At 37.3% G+C, this 18066-nt stretch overlaps 1 protein-coding gene across 3 annotated transcripts in view; it reads left to right on the forward strand.

Annotated features, from left to right (window-relative positions):
* Nucleotides 1-18066, forward strand: part of CHRM3 (cholinergic receptor muscarinic 3) — a 264243-nt gene that overhangs the window by 80959 nt on the left and 165218 nt on the right. The gene's annotated exons all lie outside the window — the stretch shown is intronic.

Genomic DNA, 18066 nt, shown 5'->3' on the forward strand with positions numbered 1-18066 from the left:
GTAGTGAAAAAAGTAAAGAGAATAGAAGAAGCAAATATTAATTTGCCTAATGCCATAAGGCATTTAGTCAAAGCTGTTCTTAGTACATGCTTAATTGCTGTAATGAACTAAGATAGAAGCAATGCAGTTTCTAGAAGTGCACTTGGTAATAGAAGGATGTGTTTAAATATCCCATATAAGTGGATAGACATGTTCACTAGCAAAACTGGTTACTGTTATTTTTTCAAAAATAACAGTAAAATGGGTGTTTACACAGAGAAATGGACAGCCATGTAGCACATTTTCTCATCCTGTAGAAGGCATTTTCTGCCTGCTTCTCTATTACCAGTTTCAGCTGGCTTTGCGTTTCAAATTTTCCACCTCTCAGGTAGTAACCATACAACTCTGAAACCAGGGAGCCAGATAAATATCAAAAAGAGCATCAGCTTGCTTGTTTCCACCTGCAACTTTTGAGGGGACAAACCTGATATTGTTTGATGGGTTATCCAGCACCTCTTGGTTCTGTGAAGCATTGCCCTGGGTATTTATTGAGTGCTGATCATTCTCTAACTAAGCTTTTTATTTCCATATTAGCAGACTTGCTTCAAAGACTTGACCTGTTCTTTTCTCTTTTTCCTTATTAGCAATGTGCCATACATTTCTTAGCCTGTTTATACATCCTGAGTGTACACTGGTTCATCATGAAATCAGGGCTTTGTGGCAAGTCTCATGGAAGATCCAACTTCTTTAAACAGAGAAAACTGTCTATCCCAAATGTGCAAATACTGTAGGATTATGTCTCCTTTTGCAGATGTCTACTCCACTACATTTTACTGCCATTTTATTGCATTTATTCCCTGTTCCCATCAGCAGGAGAACAAAATCCATTCTAATCCACAGTCTTTCCCTTGAGGCTAGACTTCAAAAAGAAAAAAAAAAATTATTTCATGACATCTTCAATTGTTTAAGAAATGTAATTCATCATACGTTCATAATACATTGTCCTGAAAACTTAAAAAACACTGCTTTGGCATTCTTGTTAGAACTGATCCTCTTTGCAGTCAAAATCTTCAAGCAAAGAGAATGTACCTTGTGTAAGGGCATCCTCATCCTCCTCTCACTTCCGTATCCACTCAAGGCTCACACAGGCTCTCAAAACGGCCAGCAAGTTACTCCTCTGCTTCTTTCTAACCAGAAGAAAGCTAAGGTGGGCCTCAGGAAGTAAACTGAATGCCATCACACAGGATGTGAAACCTAGAGGATTTTTTAGCCTTACCACAGTAGCTTGCAGAATGATATCTAGAGGATAAGTAAGCTTTTCTCATCAAATTCAAACCCTACAAGAGAGAAAACAATATTCAAGCAGTAGTATATATCTAAAATCCATAAAATAATAATGATAACAATATTTCTAGTTTGTTCCCAATTAGATAGACCCTATTAGATAGACCAGGGTAACCTATTACAGGTGTCCTATTACAGTTAAGTGAGGCTTTTAGAGGGCACAGTGGGATTTGAGAACTTGTGTGAATAGGAAATAGAATATCTTATAAGAAAGAAGAACTTTAAATACAAAATTGTATATCATCCTGTAGTTGAGTGCCTTCTGATTTTCATTCTGCTTTAGACCAACTGATACCAACTTTAGTAGGGGTTTTTGGTTGCTGGAAAGCACTGAGGTTTAAAAAAATCCTAATGAACCAAACCCCAAACAAAAAAAACCAAACCAAAGCCAAACAACAATTTAAAAATGTAAATACTAATTTTCTGCTATATATTGAGAAAATTCATATGGTATTTTAATTTTGAAAAGATTCTTTTCAAGGTATTCAATACATAAATTCAGCACAGGATGAAAAAGAAGCCATAGAGAACAGAAGCCAGGTGCTATTTGGAAGATGTTTATGATAATTGAAAAGAGAATGTATAAAACATTAAAGGTCAGGACACCTACAAACAATTTTGTTTCAGGCTATATGTTAAGTTATAAGAATAACAAAGGAATTTTTAATATAGAATTGCCTTCATTTACTTGGAAGACTGAATAATTCTAGAAAGCTCAGTTAAAAAATACCAAAACATAGCAAGTATTCCTAATATTTACCAGCTGTATTTTCTGAGTGTTATATTTAATAGATAGCTGCTTGAAGAAACAATAACAGCTGCTGCTAAGTAAGATTACCATTCTATTACCTAACTTAAAAAAAAAGGAATAAGAAAAAATAGGCAATGAGAAGAAAACATGGAAAAAGTCTAGCCCTGTGTCTCAGTTTCTCAACCCAAAACCATCTGTCAAAAATAATGTATTGAAACCTCCTGTACCATCAGTGAATAATGGAAGCTTGTGTTTTGTCTGTTTCTGCTTCTGAACTCTTGTTTCAGCTTCTTGGTGCCAGAGGCTCCTCAGAATTTACAGATGGTGTTATAACTGAAGTGATCCATTTTAATTGTAAAGCATCATTAAGAAGTATTAAAACCAGTTTTTATTATTTCCATTGCTTTCTACCTATAGTGGCAATATTCAGAGTTCTCTAGACTGCCATTGATTTTGCTAAGAGCATTGCTCCATCAGAGTTCACACTGTGGATTCAATGAACCTGGGTCCATCTGTGCCACCTGCTAGTCTGGCTGTCCAAACACATCATGGGCTTTGTTTGGATGACAGAGTAAATGGCATGGCAGGTACACTTAAAAAATCAAAATGAAGCATATATTATTTATTAAAGTAATCCCTATCCTACTGAGATATATCCTGAACTGAGGTGATAGAAACAAAGAAATAATCTAACATTTGTCTTGAAAACGTCTGGTTTGGGTGAATTTAAACTCATGTTGCTTCAGTACATTCAAAGTAAGAACTCCCCTTTGCCCTTGTTTCCCTACACCTTTATGTACTTAATTTTCAAGCTGTTGTTGTGATACTGAAGGACTGCACTGTGTCAAGAGTCTTGAATAAATTATGTCAGAGAAGCTTTGAAAGCTTCTGAGAAACTGGCCTCAAGGTTAGGTATTGGTTAAAAAAGGCCTGATAACTGAAGAGGCATTGCTGCTGATGTGCTTTGTTCTAATGATTTTCTATTAGTAGGGAGTCTTGATTAATGATTCTTTATCAGCATGTCCTGATAAACGTGCTAGTCAATGAATCAGTGTGTCATTTTATTTTCTCTTAAAGAACATCCTTCTAATGTGAGTGTGACAGGAATTGGTTTTAAATGAACTGCTTCAAGCAATTTCTTTATCTGAATGGAGAAAATATTTTCACTTTCTAAAGTTTTGAGCATAATTTTCTCCTGAATTCATTAATTATTTGTACCAAGTAACTACTTCTGTGAGATTTTTGCATTTAAAAAACACAGTAAGTTTGTAAAACTGCTTGGAATCAGAAGAGGTTCTGTGGTAATCTTACTGTTGTATTTAAATTCTATTCTCTTTTGACTGCAGCAGGCTCTTAAAGAAAAAGCTGAGTCTAAAGCTTGAGCAAGCTTGCTTGAAAATATATCCAATGTATGAATATTTAATTTTTAGCTTTTCTACTGTGCTACTGTAAAAAAGCAACAGCAGCCATTTTCTGCAGAAAACTAAGAGCTTGCCCATTTTGTTAAGGTGAAAAAAACCTCCATAAGCAAACACTAGTAAGCTGATTATTTTTTTTAAATTAGAATATTAATCTAGTTTGTTGTGGGTTTTCTTCTCATTAAAAATTATACAAGAATATAATGAGTGCTTAAGATCTGTTTGGGTTTGTTGGTTTTTGGTTTGTTTTTTTTAATAGTCTTGCTCTGAAGGTAGAGTTTCCAATGGATAACCAAGATGTGGTACAGAACTTGCAGAACTATCCAGCACGTTATCAGTTTGATAGGGGAGTGAGGATCCTGGAAAGCTGGAAGTGTTTAACTGGTGTGTGATCAAGCAGAGCTGTATCAGTGATGAGCTGCTTGTGGTGCCCGAGCAGTGCTGCCTCCTCTCCTCAGGGTTAAACCTTGTGGAACTGCATGAAATTGGTGCAGCTAACCCAGTCAGATACCATTTGGAAGGGAGAGGTGGTTATTTTGGTCAATCAGTAGCTGAGTTCAGTGGTTTGTGGTCTCACACTGGCACACTCACAGAACTGAAGTACGTGCCCAGGTGACCTGGCCAACATCACTTCTGTCCAAGTCTGGAGGCCAGGAGATGCCAGCAGCTGCATCCTCAACACTTCTCTTGGGTTCTTCTTGGTGGCAACAGATGAGTTCTAGGGATTCACCAAAGAATTTTGCTTACTTCAGCCTGTGTAAATGCTAGGCAAATCTGCTGCCAGATGTTCTTTCCTGTTTCTCAGGGTGGCTGGGCTGGCAGGAGGAGACACGTGGCATTTTGTGTCACCTCTCCTGCCTGCATGCACTCCTGACTTGCACAGCAACCAGGTTTGCAGTGTAATGAAGTACACAGTTTTAATTCTGGATACCTAGCTTGAGAAGATATGCTAAATTCTTACAAGAAGAGTTGAGAATCTAAATCTAAAGTTGAGGATCTAATTACCTTTGATTAGTCACCCAAAAATATGTCTAGAAAGTGGAACTTTGTATCTTCTAAAGATAAACTAAATATTCTATCCACATCTCCTATATGCTGGACATTGACTGTTGGAATCAGGTGGTGCTTCCAATATCTCTGAGAAACTTGAGTTTGATAATTCCCAGGTTTGTCACAGAATAGATTCAATCAGGACTTCTGGAAAAAAAAAATAAAAGAAGTATGCTGCTCAAAGAAATCAGTACTTTTTTTACTTTTTCTTTCATATATAGCAGGTAGAGTTCCTTTCTGAAGGTTTATTATTTTGAAGCTGTGTATTATATAAATATAGATGCTGGAAATAGTTTTTTATATTGGCATAATTCTAAAATAACTAATATGATAATGAGTTATTTAAAAACTATTGTCCAGGACCATTGCCCACCTGGATGAGGGCAGATGTGGCTTCTGCCCTTGCCAGGGCTCCTGCCCATCCCTTCCACACCTGGTCCCTGCTGATGCTGAGGGTTATTCTGTGACATGAACCCACCTTGGCACCCGGGGTAGGAGGTTTTTGTAGGCTTAAACCTCAAGAGTACAAACATCTTCACAGCTTGGGACACTGCTATCAGCTTTGTCAGCACTCCCCCTAATTTACTCTCAGTTGTTGCCTCTTGTGCAATCAGCAGGTCAACAATGTAGTTATTGAAAAATATAGGCTGCTGAAATTTGCCTATATAATGAGGTAAGAATTAATTTTTCATTTTATTTTAATTATTGTCAATATATCAATGATGTTGTATAGTTTACCTAGTAGCAGGGAATAGATATAAGTACGTGTTTCCAAATTAAGCATAATATCTTAATACTTATGTCTCAAAAGTTCCTTTGCAAAGCACAATGTGGAAAACAGGTAAGAATCACTGCAGTTCTTTGAATTCCAACTGATCAAATGCATATGATGTCTATATCTCCTCTAACTGATGATTCCTGTAGTCAGCATCAGCAATAGCAAAAATGGTGGAAAGAGGAAACTGGTGAGAAGATAGAGCTTCTGATAAGCAATTTATATTTCTCTGATAAGCAATTTATATTTCTCAGCTCAGGGAAACAAAATCTAGCCATTCAAAAACTAAGTGCTTGAGAAGGGGAGGAATAAGATTCATAAGTTTAATTCATGTTGTTACAACAGGCATCCACAGTTCAATTTTGCATTCATTGCTTTGAGATGAGGTTTGTATTAAATCTGAGCAAATTTATTCAGAAGTTTATGTAAGGGTTGGGTTTTTGGTTTTTTTTTTTCTTTTATTGTTGTCAAATAATTTTCACCATCTAGATATTGGCAATTTTTTAGCTTGGATAGAAATATCTAAATGAGAACAAAACTATATCAGTGCATATTTTCCCAAGTATATCAGTTATACTTTCTGACAGAATTACTAATGGTTTTTGATAATCACCTTTTCAGACTCACTGGTTTCAGTTAAATGCCCTTTGATATACTTTTTTACCAGACAATTAAAGTTGGAGTAAACCAGCTCAAATCCTGATAACTTTAAGGAGTATCTTTTGCGGTGTTGCTTTTGACAAAAGCATTTAGGTATACTTTACTGCTTTTTGTAAAACTATGTAATACTTTCTCTTATTAGCTTTCCTCTCATTTTATTTCCCTTTGGATTATACAGCTTTCTTGAGCTTTACATAAACATGTCTTCTAACTTTATTTTATGTGAGTTGAGTGCATTTTACAACAGTTTTTAGCTACTAATTTGGGCTATACATTTCTGTGTATAAGCATTTCTCTTGGGAAAGTTTAATTTTTCTGCTACATCATTTGCTTAAATGAGGCAGTAAATAGATTTAGTATTAAAAGTCATTCTTTTCCATGCTAATATGGAAACAATTTAGATGCTTCAGAATACTGATTCAGAATACTTGGTATCAATGTCTTGATGAGACATGATGTTCATTATTCTAAGAATTAATATATGCTGTTATATCATAATTTCATTTCCTGATCGTATTTTTGGTATGCTGTGTATGTATATATATAAATGTGCACATACATAAGAAGAGGAAATAATAATTCAAATTTTACAGAGGCACTTTAAAAAACAAGTTGTTTTGGTGAGGGAAAAAAAGGAGAAAAGCAAATTTGGAAAATAACCTTCATTTTAAATTGTTTTTTTTTTTTAATTGCTCAATTTATCTGAAATCTGAAGCCATTACTGTGTACCTCTTATTTCTCAGTTCTTTATAATAAAGGCAGGATTCACATGGTGTTTCTAAGTTGTCCATGGGGAGAGGCAGGCAACAGCAGAAGGCAATTCTTGTCTTACATCTGTCTTAGATACTTATCATAGAAGGGGATATATTACCCTCTGGGTAATTGTCTGTGCATGCAATATTGTTATTTCTTTTTTTAAAATGCAAGGCCAAGATAAGCCTGAAGAACCCAATGCTTCCTATAGTTCATTTTATTTTGTTGGAGCTGCAGTAATTGCATCTCTGCAGCAACCACACTTGTTTGAATGGATTGTACATTTTAGGTACACAAGAGGTGTCTCAAAATGACAGGAACTCAATGGTTTGACATTCACACAAATTACACACTTTCCATTTTGCATGTTACCTGATGCATTTTTTATTTATAAACAGAATGTTAACTTTATTAAAACGAGGAGTTTGTTTAAATAAATAAAAAAAATTCATGAGAAGCAAGACTTCTTGAACCATTTTCTACTTGTACTGGAAAATGTTTACTCATATGTAATAGTCTTCATTTCCTTTGCTCAGTGAAATGGATGTTTTGGTGCTCTGTTAAATAGTCTCTGTTTTAGCAGAGCAATGTGGGCATTTTAGTGGTGCAGAAATTAGTTACCACTGGAGAATATATATAGCTCTTTTTGGGAATTAAAACTTACAGCCCAAGTCTCACCTTCAGCCCAGTGAAGTTAATGATCTGACTCCATTATACAAGACTTTCTTGTGTAGTTCTAATTAATCAATGCCTTACTTTAAAGGTGAAACATTTTGAGTGAGAGATAAACACAATAGTTTGGGTTAACTATTGGTACTAAAAAAATAAACTGTGTCAGTTTTGGTTATCAACCAGATTTCAGCTTATATCTGGTGTTATAACCTTTTTATAAGAATTTCAATTATTCAGTCTCTCATTCTGTTACTTCTTCCTCTAAGCTGTTCTTTTGCTTGGTTCTGGTGAGCAGCTGCTGTGTCGCCTCCTCCAGGTGGCTTTGCTTCGAATGCTTGGAAAAAATTATTCTACTTAGAAATAGGTAACTCCACAAGTATTTAAAATATCTCATGGTCCACCTTTTCCTGACTGAAAAATTGTTTGTCTTTGCAACATTAAAAAAGAAGAAATAATTTTTTTACGTTAGGGAAATAATTTATTCTTTATGTGCTGCCCAGCTACATAGCTATGAAAGAGTGTCTGAAGGCTTTTGAGAAGAGAGGATTTGTGGGTGTTACTGTACTTAGAAGAGAGGAAGTGAAGGACCTGCCCCAAAGTGATAAATCCTGTGAGAATTGAGGCATCAAACTTTCCAACGACAGCCTGAAGCAACACATTAGCATCTACAGCAGGTGACGGCAATGATTCTGAAAAGCTCAGATGCAATGAATTCAGGTGTTGGTGTTAGAAAATCTGGTCTCTGAAGAATAGTTCCTGTTACTATGAAAGTTGTTCTTGCCAAAAGAGATTTGAAGGTAATTTAAGTGCAAGTCAGCTTTATGTTGACTCCAAGCAAGGCCATAAAATAATCGTGTGTAGGATTTTGTTCTGAATGTGAGTCAGCTGTGGAGCAGCAATACTCACTGAATTTCTTTTGTTTGGCAAATGCACATACTTGAGCTGATTCAACCACAATTTCACCATATTTGTTAAAGTCCTAATACAGATTTTTTTTGAACCAGAAGAACTACATCCAGGGGAGACATGATTCACAATGGGTGACTTAATTTCTGTGTTTAGGATGGACAGGGGGGCTGCACATGGGGTGACATGGTCCAGTGCTACCAGGCTTTTTTGGGTGACACAGGTGGAAGAAAGAGGATGCATGTAACTGTAGGGCTATCCATGGGGGGGCTGTGTGCATCCTCTTCTATTACAAATGTCTGTGATCCTGAGCAGTTTATAAGATAACACCTAATTCAGAGTCATTGTTATTTCAGAGTACAATAATGCTGTCATATTACCATCACCTCAGTGAATATTATGAGACTGCTAACATTGACTTCTCCCTCTATTTGGTTCAAGAAAGCCGTGAACCTTGCTTGTAAACTGTTTTATGCGGCTGCCTTTATATCACATTTCTGTGAACCATATAATTATTTACAGAGGTGTTTGATTATGTTTGACTTTCATTTTTGCTCCTAGTGTTCTATGTATTTTGGACTAAATTCATGAATATACAGAGTGTGATTACTGATAAGCTCCTAACTGTTTGAAGGACTGAAATAAACTTCTTTTACTTTTCCTCTCCTTTTTCTCTCCCTTTACTTAAATTTGTCCTGTAGAAGAAGAAAGTCAAAGCAAGACACCAGTGTTCATGTGCAAATTTATCATCTGGTTATTCTGCAGCAAAGAATGCTTTAGTTTGAATGTGTTGATACAAAACACTTAGAAAGCTGCCTGTACTTGGTCCGGACTAAATTATTGGAAGAAATTATCACTTCTCAAACTTGATGAACTATAGAGCTACAATTTCTTTTTCCATATTCTCTAATTTACACTTAAGCTTTCATTTTCCTGATGTGATAGGTGAAAACTGAACTAAAAGAAATGTTTTTGTGATTGACTGTTCCAGCCAGGAACAGCACAGGATCTCTAGACTTGAGAAAAGCTCATTCCATACTCCATCTGAATGTGCTCCCCATTTCCCTCCTCCCCTCTCTCTGAGCCCCGCAGAGATCACTATCTCCAGCAGCATTTTGCCTATCTCTACCCATTCTTAGGAGCTGTGAAGTTTTTGAAAACTGAGGTTCTTGTAAGTTTCCCATGTCCATGTTAATTTTTTGCAGTGTTCCAAAATAATGTTAAATTCTGTGAATGCTTTTTTCACTACAGTAAATCCACCCTGCTTTTCCATTAAATTAACTGTAAAATTATTCTGTTTTTCCCAGAGAGGGTTGTTGTGTTACAACAGTCAAAAACCAATGAACCATCACTTTTACCCCCACCCATTTAGTATTGGTGGGGAATGCAGTGTAATGAACCCATTATCCATGATTAACTAATACAGTGTGACTCTTCTGTGCCACCCAGATCATGTCAGGAACTGTTTGAAGCATAAGAAGTAAGAGCTTCAGAGTGCCTCTATTTTGGTAAAGGAATGTTGCTTCCAAATACGTAAGCACCTCTATGTTGGCTGTAACCCACCTCATTTCAGAGATTATACTCCCCTGACTCCACTGAGAGGATAGTAGTTCCTGTGCCCTGGCACATGCTTGATAGGAAAAGGCTGTCATTGTTTCAGAGGGTCTCAAGGTGCAGGAAAATTGAAGGAAGAGGCATCTGAGGAAACAAAAAGCAAAGATAAAACAAGGCTAGTCATTGTGAAATGGTAGCTGTCCAGAAGAAGCTGACATTGAGGTTCCAATGGCAAGCCCCATGGCATAGCATCATTTTATGACTTCAGGACTTGTAGCTGGTCATAGACAAAAAAAAAAGAAGAAAATTATTTAAAAGATAGAGAGGACAAATTGTTCAAGAGGTTATTTCACTTCTGTGATATCCTCAATAAGTTTGTCAGAGCTCTTTTGTAACATCATAGAAGTTTGGCAGATCTCTGAGATCTGGAGCAAACAAGGGTCTCACTGGGATGAGTGATAAACTAGCATTATGTGTTACATGTCTGTGTATGTTTTCACTACAGCTGTGGGGCTTGCTCTCTACTTATGGAGTGTATGGATACCTTCAACTACATAATCCAGGAAAAGAATAGGTGAGATTAATTTTAAACATCAGTGACACAGTGGAAAAAGCATGCAAATCACTTAGCAGCTAGTTTGTGTGCTCTTGTGCATGCTTGAGGTATAAGTAGAGCAGAAATCAGGAATAAAGGGAGGAGGGGGGCATGTTTCTTTGGAAATCTCTTTCTTAGAAAGTAGGTCAAGCAGCTTCTGTCACTGTGATGTTTTGTTTATGAGGGAAAGGACAAAATGAAAATAATTTATTAGCCGTGCTTGAGAACTGTCACCATCTACTCCTTGATGGAGTGCAGATAACAATAAGTGAGTGGTGTGTTAAGGTACAAGTTAAATTAGCAGTATTAATTAGCTGTCTGAGCTCTCTGTTGTTTTTCCTGCTGTGAGTCTTTTCTAGACACATCTTGTGGGTCATACAAAATATAAACAAAGCAGTTGATTCTACTGTATATATATTTGTTTATCTGCGGTTTATAACTACTTGCTCAAATGTGCAAACTGCTCTGAGTAACTCTGCTTTGTTAGTCTGGTGTAGCGTGATGGTATTTGTCTCAAAGCCTTTGTGCTTCACTGTGGAGATTTTATCACTTACTTTAATTTGAAAAGGAAAAGTTCAAGTATGTGGGCTAATATCAGCTGGCAAGGGGGATGTGCCGAGGGGGTGTTGTGCAGACTTAGCACGGCTGTCCAGTGCAGCTCCTGTGCCCCTGTTTGCCATCAAGGCCTGATTGCTCCTGAGCTCATTCAGTGCTAACAGCAGAGTAGTTACTTGAAGTATTTTTTGTAAGTCTGATTGGGCTCGGGTTTGTTCCCTGTTTGTATTTGGTGATTTGACAAAATAAAGATTAAATTGATGACCAAATGAGGTTTACAGTGGGCTTCAATATGAATAGAAAGTCATCCTTCTTTTTTTGGTTATTTTAATGGACCTCTTCAGTATTTACTTAGTTCTAACTTATCAAGTCTCTGCTTCATCTTTGCTTCTGCTTTTATACAGAAAAGAGATAGCAGGCTGTATTTTTACCTTACTTATATATGTATCTAAACTGGTTTAAGCTTTGTTTATTTTGACTAGTTATTTTTCAGATTGTTTTGGCTTTTATTGTGGTGATGATTTAGGGTGGGTTTGTTGGGTTTTTTGGTTTGGCTTTTTTTTTCCTTCATGAAGACCAACACTTATTAAATGAAAGAGTAATTTTATAAATTATGTACAAATGTGTAGGGGGATAGAATATAAGAAAATAAAGATAGTGTAGAAAGTCATCTTACCCCTAAGGAGTTGCAGCTGGGCCAATTATCAGAGATTAGAGAATGGCCTGACTTTAACAGGCCACAGCTGTAACCAATGAGAAGAAGAGTGCTATAAAAGAGTGGGGTGGCTGGGTGAGAAGGGAACTGGAGTCAGTTGGCTGCTTTGTGAAGAAGAAAGAGTCAGTGCTCTGAGGAGCTGCCCCTGAGAAACACCAAACAGGTATGAAATGTTTGTGATAGGTGACACTAGTAGGGAACTCCTGCAATAAGATGACAACCTAAGTGTAGTTTAGGAGTTACAAGAGAATCTCATCATCACTAGTGCAATTGAACTATGCAGCCACCTCTGCATATAGGTTATGTTCAATATAAATAATGAATTTATTAAATGAGTCACATGGCCTTTTGCTGCTGAGCACCTCAGTATCTGAAGCTCCCCTAGCTAGATCTGTTTATGTACCATCAATGGTTGATAGGTGGCTTTTAAGAGTGTACCTGCTTCAGTAAGTTATCAGAGTCCGGTGAGACATGATGGCAAAGCAATGTAACAGGACAGATTTATTGTCAGTCAAGCCAAATCACAGCGTAAGAACAGCATTATTTATCCATATGGGATCCCCCTTAAACAAGCAAATACAGAACTTCCCAGCTCTCCTACAGAAGGCATCAGGAAAAGCAGCATGGATAGTGTGCTGTCCCAAACTAAGTATTTTTCTATAGGCTGTCAGGATTTTGTAATCTAATCTGTTGTGTTCATGAGAACTGATAGAGTTAAGCACTACAGGGTAGGGCCAAGAAAAGAGTTATAAACAGATTTCACAGGACTGGGCAAGTCTATTGAAATCAGTCTTCTGAACAGTGAACAGAATCACAGCTGCCACGGTGGCAGAAATGGCTGGCAATCTTTCAGCACCTGAAAAGCATTTCAAGTGTCTTGAAACAAACAACAAAAAAAGGAACAGCTATAGATGCTAAAAAGGAAGATGTTAAAATATATTTTAAAAATTTTCTTACAGATTTTAAGTGTTTTTAATCTTACAGTAACCTTTACTGAAGGGTTGTTAAATTTTGGAACAGGCTGCCCAGGGAAGTGGTGGAGTCACCACCCTTGGAGTTATTTAAAAGAGGTGCAGATATGGCACTTAAGGATATGGTTTATTGATGGACTTGGCAGTGCTGAGTTCATGACCACAGAGGTCTTTTCCAAACTGGGCAGTTCCTTAGAATCAGGGAGGGTGGGTCTGTGTCCCTGGGCCCAGGTAGATAGCTGAGAGATATCCTGTGTCCCAAGGGTTGGTGTGAAGTGTTACCCAGAGCCTGCTTCTCAACATCCTGTCCCAGCTTTTCTTTTCAGCTGCAAGATTTCATGCAGACACCAGAGGTCTGTATGACCTGTGGCTCAAATGCATGTCATTTCATCCTTTTATCAAGAAGCCCAAAGCCTCGAACCAATTTCTCAATCACTGTTTCCCATCATACCTGGTAAAACAAGTGAGGATTTCATTGAGGGAAAAGGTGGGGATATTGTATATACCAGCAGTTACTCAAAATTTAAAGCTTTTTTAATTAGACTTTTCCTTTCTTTTAATTTTTTTTGAATACAATAATAGTTGAAGAAACTAAGGTGCTCAGAGCTGCAGTGGTGGAAACATTACGCTTTTATGTGCTGCAAAATCAAGCACAGAATGTTGTTGATCTCTTAGCTTAAAATGCCTATTCTCTAGTTTTAAAATGTCATTGATACAACAATTTGCTAAGATGTTCTAGCACTGCTTTACAGAGCTGTGACATTTTGCATTATAAAAAACTGCTTGATGCAGGGGGTTGTTTATTATCTCATGCCTCTAAGATGAAAACCATGCAGAGGTTGTCACTCAAGGTGCAGATTACAATATGTAACCAAAGTTGTTTAAATTGTTTCTGATATGTTTGAGCAAGAGATATAAAATACGCTAACAAAAATAAAGCCAGGTTTGTTTTCAAATAAAATTGATACATTATGTAACATTCACATTTCAGAAAATATGATCAGAATAGTGACAATAATATTTCTTCTTTTCATCTGAAAGATATGCAAAGATTTAGGTACACAGGTAAAAGTGGTCTTGATTTCTTTTTTTTTTTGTTGTTGTTTTTATCCTATCCTCAAAGCAATAAGTCTACAGAAATTTTCTGTAGATTGTACCTTCAGTTTATTCAGTTTTTTTCTTTTGTCTGCAACTTGACACAGGGTAATTTTAACACCAAGATGTTAAAAGCATTTCAGGGAATAATTAATGCATTTTTATTGCTTAGGTCAATGGTGAAAAGGAAAGAAATTTGCCAGACCTGGGTAGTTATTAAAAGGTAGTGTCAACTTGAATAATTTTGTGAGGGGTCCACACATCCTTCATGGCTCTGAAGCCTGCAAGCTGGACAATAATTGAGGATATCCTTCAGGTTTCAGTTTGTGCCTTTCTTTCTGGTTTTGGTGTCAGTGAATGACATTGCTAAACTTTGAATGCTCACAGTATTTTTTGCAAAACAATTTTTTTATGCTTGTCAAATTTGGGAGCATACCTGAGCCATGAGTGGGGCTGAGAGGTCTCTCTGACCCTATTAATATGTTGTAGAACATCTTGTCTACCTGGATTTTCCTGAGTCAAGGAAATAATTGCATTCCTTTTAAATAGCTTTGCCCATTTTTAAAATAGCTTTGCATGTCCAAGGCATAATCTGGCCGTACTGTGACTTTCTCTCTGAATTTCACTAGGACTGCTCATGTGTTTAAAATAAAACATGTGCCTAAGTGCTCTGGTGGCCAGGGGCCAGAGCACTCAACATGCTACAGGGCTGAGCCCTCAGTGCATGCTGCTTTAATGTATAGTCTTCTCTAGCCCAGGAAAAACCAGGATTAGCTCTCTAGGAAGTGCCACAGAAGTAAGCAGAAAATATCTCGCTATATGGAGGGTGGCTAGGACTCCTGAGCAACAGAAGCAATGCCAAATACAGGCAACAGAAGAAATGCCAATGCTTTTTAAAGTTGTATTCAAATGAGGTGCATTTTTGTGGCTAATGAATTGGTCAGTTAATTTTCTCATCACCGTGTCTGAGCTTGTTCCTGCCACTGAACAGTCTCTTATTTTTTCACACGTTGTTGAAGATGGCATTAATTTAGCCTTCTTTCCTGTTATAAAGCTTTAAATGCCTTCACATTAATGTCTAATAAATGTTATTTGTGGTTTAATCTGCATTAATGCTGCTGAAGAATCAGAGGGAGCAGGTGGGAGATCTCCATTGTCTGTCTTCTCATTTACACCACAGAGACATTCCAGGATCCTTATCACTAAAGCAGTTTGTGTGGGTTTTTTCCCCATGGTAATAGTGACATAAAGTGGGAAATACTTCAAACATGCATTTTGGCAAGTATTCTTTGCTAAATAAGTATTTAATATTTAATTTCATGCATATTCTGTTTTTCTGTCAATATCTGTGAGGGAACTTGTCTTGTTTGGGGGATAGTTGAAAGATAACATTTTAAATTATTGTTAATAGCTTTCACTAAAATAAAAATTTTGTTGTTTTGCTTTGGGTGAGATACCAAGAGACAGAAGGGTGGTGTTTAGCAGAGTGTAGTTAATTTTTTTTACTGATCACTGAACTCTTGGCCGCTGATTCTGTTTCTTAGTTGTCCAGTCTGACTCTTGGTCAGCTTTTATTTTTCTTCTTTTCAGTCAGCTAGTTTTACATAAATTGTTACACAGCATACTGAAGAAGCTCTTTTGAACTATTGCTTTCCAGAGGATATTTCTTTCCTCACGCTTGCCAGTGCTGGCATGTTGAAATAGGGGTTTCAGCAATCCAACTGGGCTGAACAATTTAGCCCCAGAGCTCAGGAATCTCCAGGGGCACATTTAAAATGCTACACAAGGAAGATTGAGGAATTGTGTTTACTGTCAGTAAAGCATGGGAAAGGAGCAAGTGGCTTTCACGTCTCTTGGGGAGAATCTTTTGGCTTGTTGACAGAAGATGATATTATGGGCACAGGACAAAAATAAAATGGGGCGTATGGAGCTAGTAAAGCTTAAAAATATGAATGCCAAAATGTATAAACAGAGCACTGGTAGTGGGGCACGCTTGAGGCTGGAAGTTGCAGAATGAAACATGGGAAGGGGGCCACAGCTGAATGCCTATAAAGTTTGGGATATTTTCTCAGAAAAACTCAGAAATAAAACCTAACCAACCAGAAATACTGCAGTCTCAACTGTGTGGTAATGAAGAGTTATAAATAATACTAAAAAGACACTAGCAATTCAGACTGATTTGCAAAGGGTTCCCTGTAAAGGATGTGCAGCTGGTTTTTATTCTGTGTAGCGGACTATTTCCCCCCTCGCCTCAACAGTTACTCAGTCCTCAGTTGAACTTCATACAGTCAAATATTTTGGTTCCCTTAAGTTCTGCTGGCTACTGTGGCTGATAGATTGTTCTGATACCTTCCAGCTAGTGTCAAGTGGACCAACATGTCTTTATGCCCCCATCTATTGGTTATTTCCAAGGGAGTTTAATTGTGTGTTTCTAGTGAAAACATATGCTGGCATCTGCAGAGTGCTTATGGTGAATGAAAATAAACAGAGCATACAGTTTGCCTCTTCAGATATTATAGCTAGTGAAATAAGAACTGTTAAGGTAGGTTTTGTGTGGTGTTTTGTGTTCTCAGTAGCATTATGTACTTTCCAAGCATGCCTATTTACCACAGTAATTCTGAAGCCTACTGATTACTATTTTCTTCACCTGCTCCCTTTTTAAGCAGAGATCAAATCCCTTCTTTCTACAGTTTTTTACTTATTTTTATTTTCACTGAAAGAATGGGAAAAAAGTAATGTAAGTGAGCTCCAGGGATCTTGTGAAAAAATTTTTATCTTGGATTGCAAATAAAAATATTGGATGAAGAAGAGTTGTCAAAATGAAAAATAGGAAAAAAGTTCAAAAAGGTATTTATTAAACATTAAGCTGTTTATGGATATATATGACTTGTGTTTGCCAAAATCTACAGGTTAGGAGGTAAGAAATAAACACATTCATGTCTCTAGGGTGATATTCCTGTATGTTGTTCGAGTAGTCCTTAGCAGATATTACTCTCAGCGTGAATAGAAGTTGGCACATAGGTATACAGAAAACAGCAGGAGCTAATACTGTTATGCTCAGGCCTTTGCACTTCTCAGGGGTAAAGAAAAACAAAGCAAAGGCTGCTTTATGGTGGGTGCAAAGGACCTCTGGAGGTACCTTCTTCAGTCCACTGCTCTAGGCAGGATTAACTTCATAGCTTGACTGGGCTGTAGCCTGAGTCTTGGCCATCGTGTATTGTAAATGCAAGTCTGCCGACAAGGCGAGAGAATGATGCATCTGACTCCGTGTTCTCAGAAGGCTAATTTATTACTTTATTATACTATATTATATTAAAGAATACTATACTATACTAAAGAATACAGAAAGGATACTTACTCAATGCTGAAAAGATAATAATGAAAACTCGTGACTCTTTCCAGAGTCCCAACACATCTTGGCCCTGATTGACCATTGAGTCAAAACACTCACACTGGAGTCCAGTGAAATCACCTTTGGGTAAACAATCTCCAAACACATTCCCCATGAGCACAACCCAGGAGAAGCAAATGAGATAAGACTTGTTTTCCTTTTCTCTGAGGCCTCTCTCGCTGCCTTTCAGCTTCCCAGAGAAAAAAAAACCCAGGTGAAGAAATTTTTTCTGAGAAGGTGAATGCCACACTCATGTTTTGAAAATATCCAAGGGTGGGGCCTCTCACTCTCCCTGGTTTCTGGCATGCCTCTGCTCATCCTTCTGTTCCCAGTGTGGTGTTGCATCTCCAGGAGGTAGACAGACAAGTCAGCTTCGGCCTGTGGAAGGCCATATGAAACCTGTGAGATGGAGAGGAAGAACGGTGCACCTTAGAGCTGACAGAACAAAAATGTTACCTTAAGATTTGAAAGCAAAATAGTAGATGAAATAAGCAGGTTTATTCCAACAGCAGGTGCTGTTTGCTTTGATTAAAATCTGGAATGAGTACACTGATACCTTACTAGAAAGAAATGCTTGCATTTTACAAAGGGGAAAAATCTTGCATCTTCTGTAATTATGATGAAGATCAAGAGCTTTCTAACTGGTGAAATCTTCACAGAATACCATAAAAATTGTGATAAGGGCTGTTTTTCAAGATTGCAATAAAATATGCCTATGTAGAGCATAGGTCAATCTTTGGTAGTTGTGTGTCTCTGTTAAGTGGGTTATCACTGACACTAGTCAAAAACTGGTCTCTGTCAGAAGCCTTGGTGACTTGCTGTGGAATGGTGATTCTAAAATATATCTATTTCTCTCTGAAATACCCTCAAACACCCTACCCT

Source organism: Molothrus ater, chromosome 3, assembly GCF_012460135.2.
Source record: "Molothrus ater isolate BHLD 08-10-18 breed brown headed cowbird chromosome 3, BPBGC_Mater_1.1, whole genome shotgun sequence".
Taxonomy (NCBI): Eukaryota; Metazoa; Chordata; class Aves; order Passeriformes; family Icteridae; genus Molothrus; species Molothrus ater.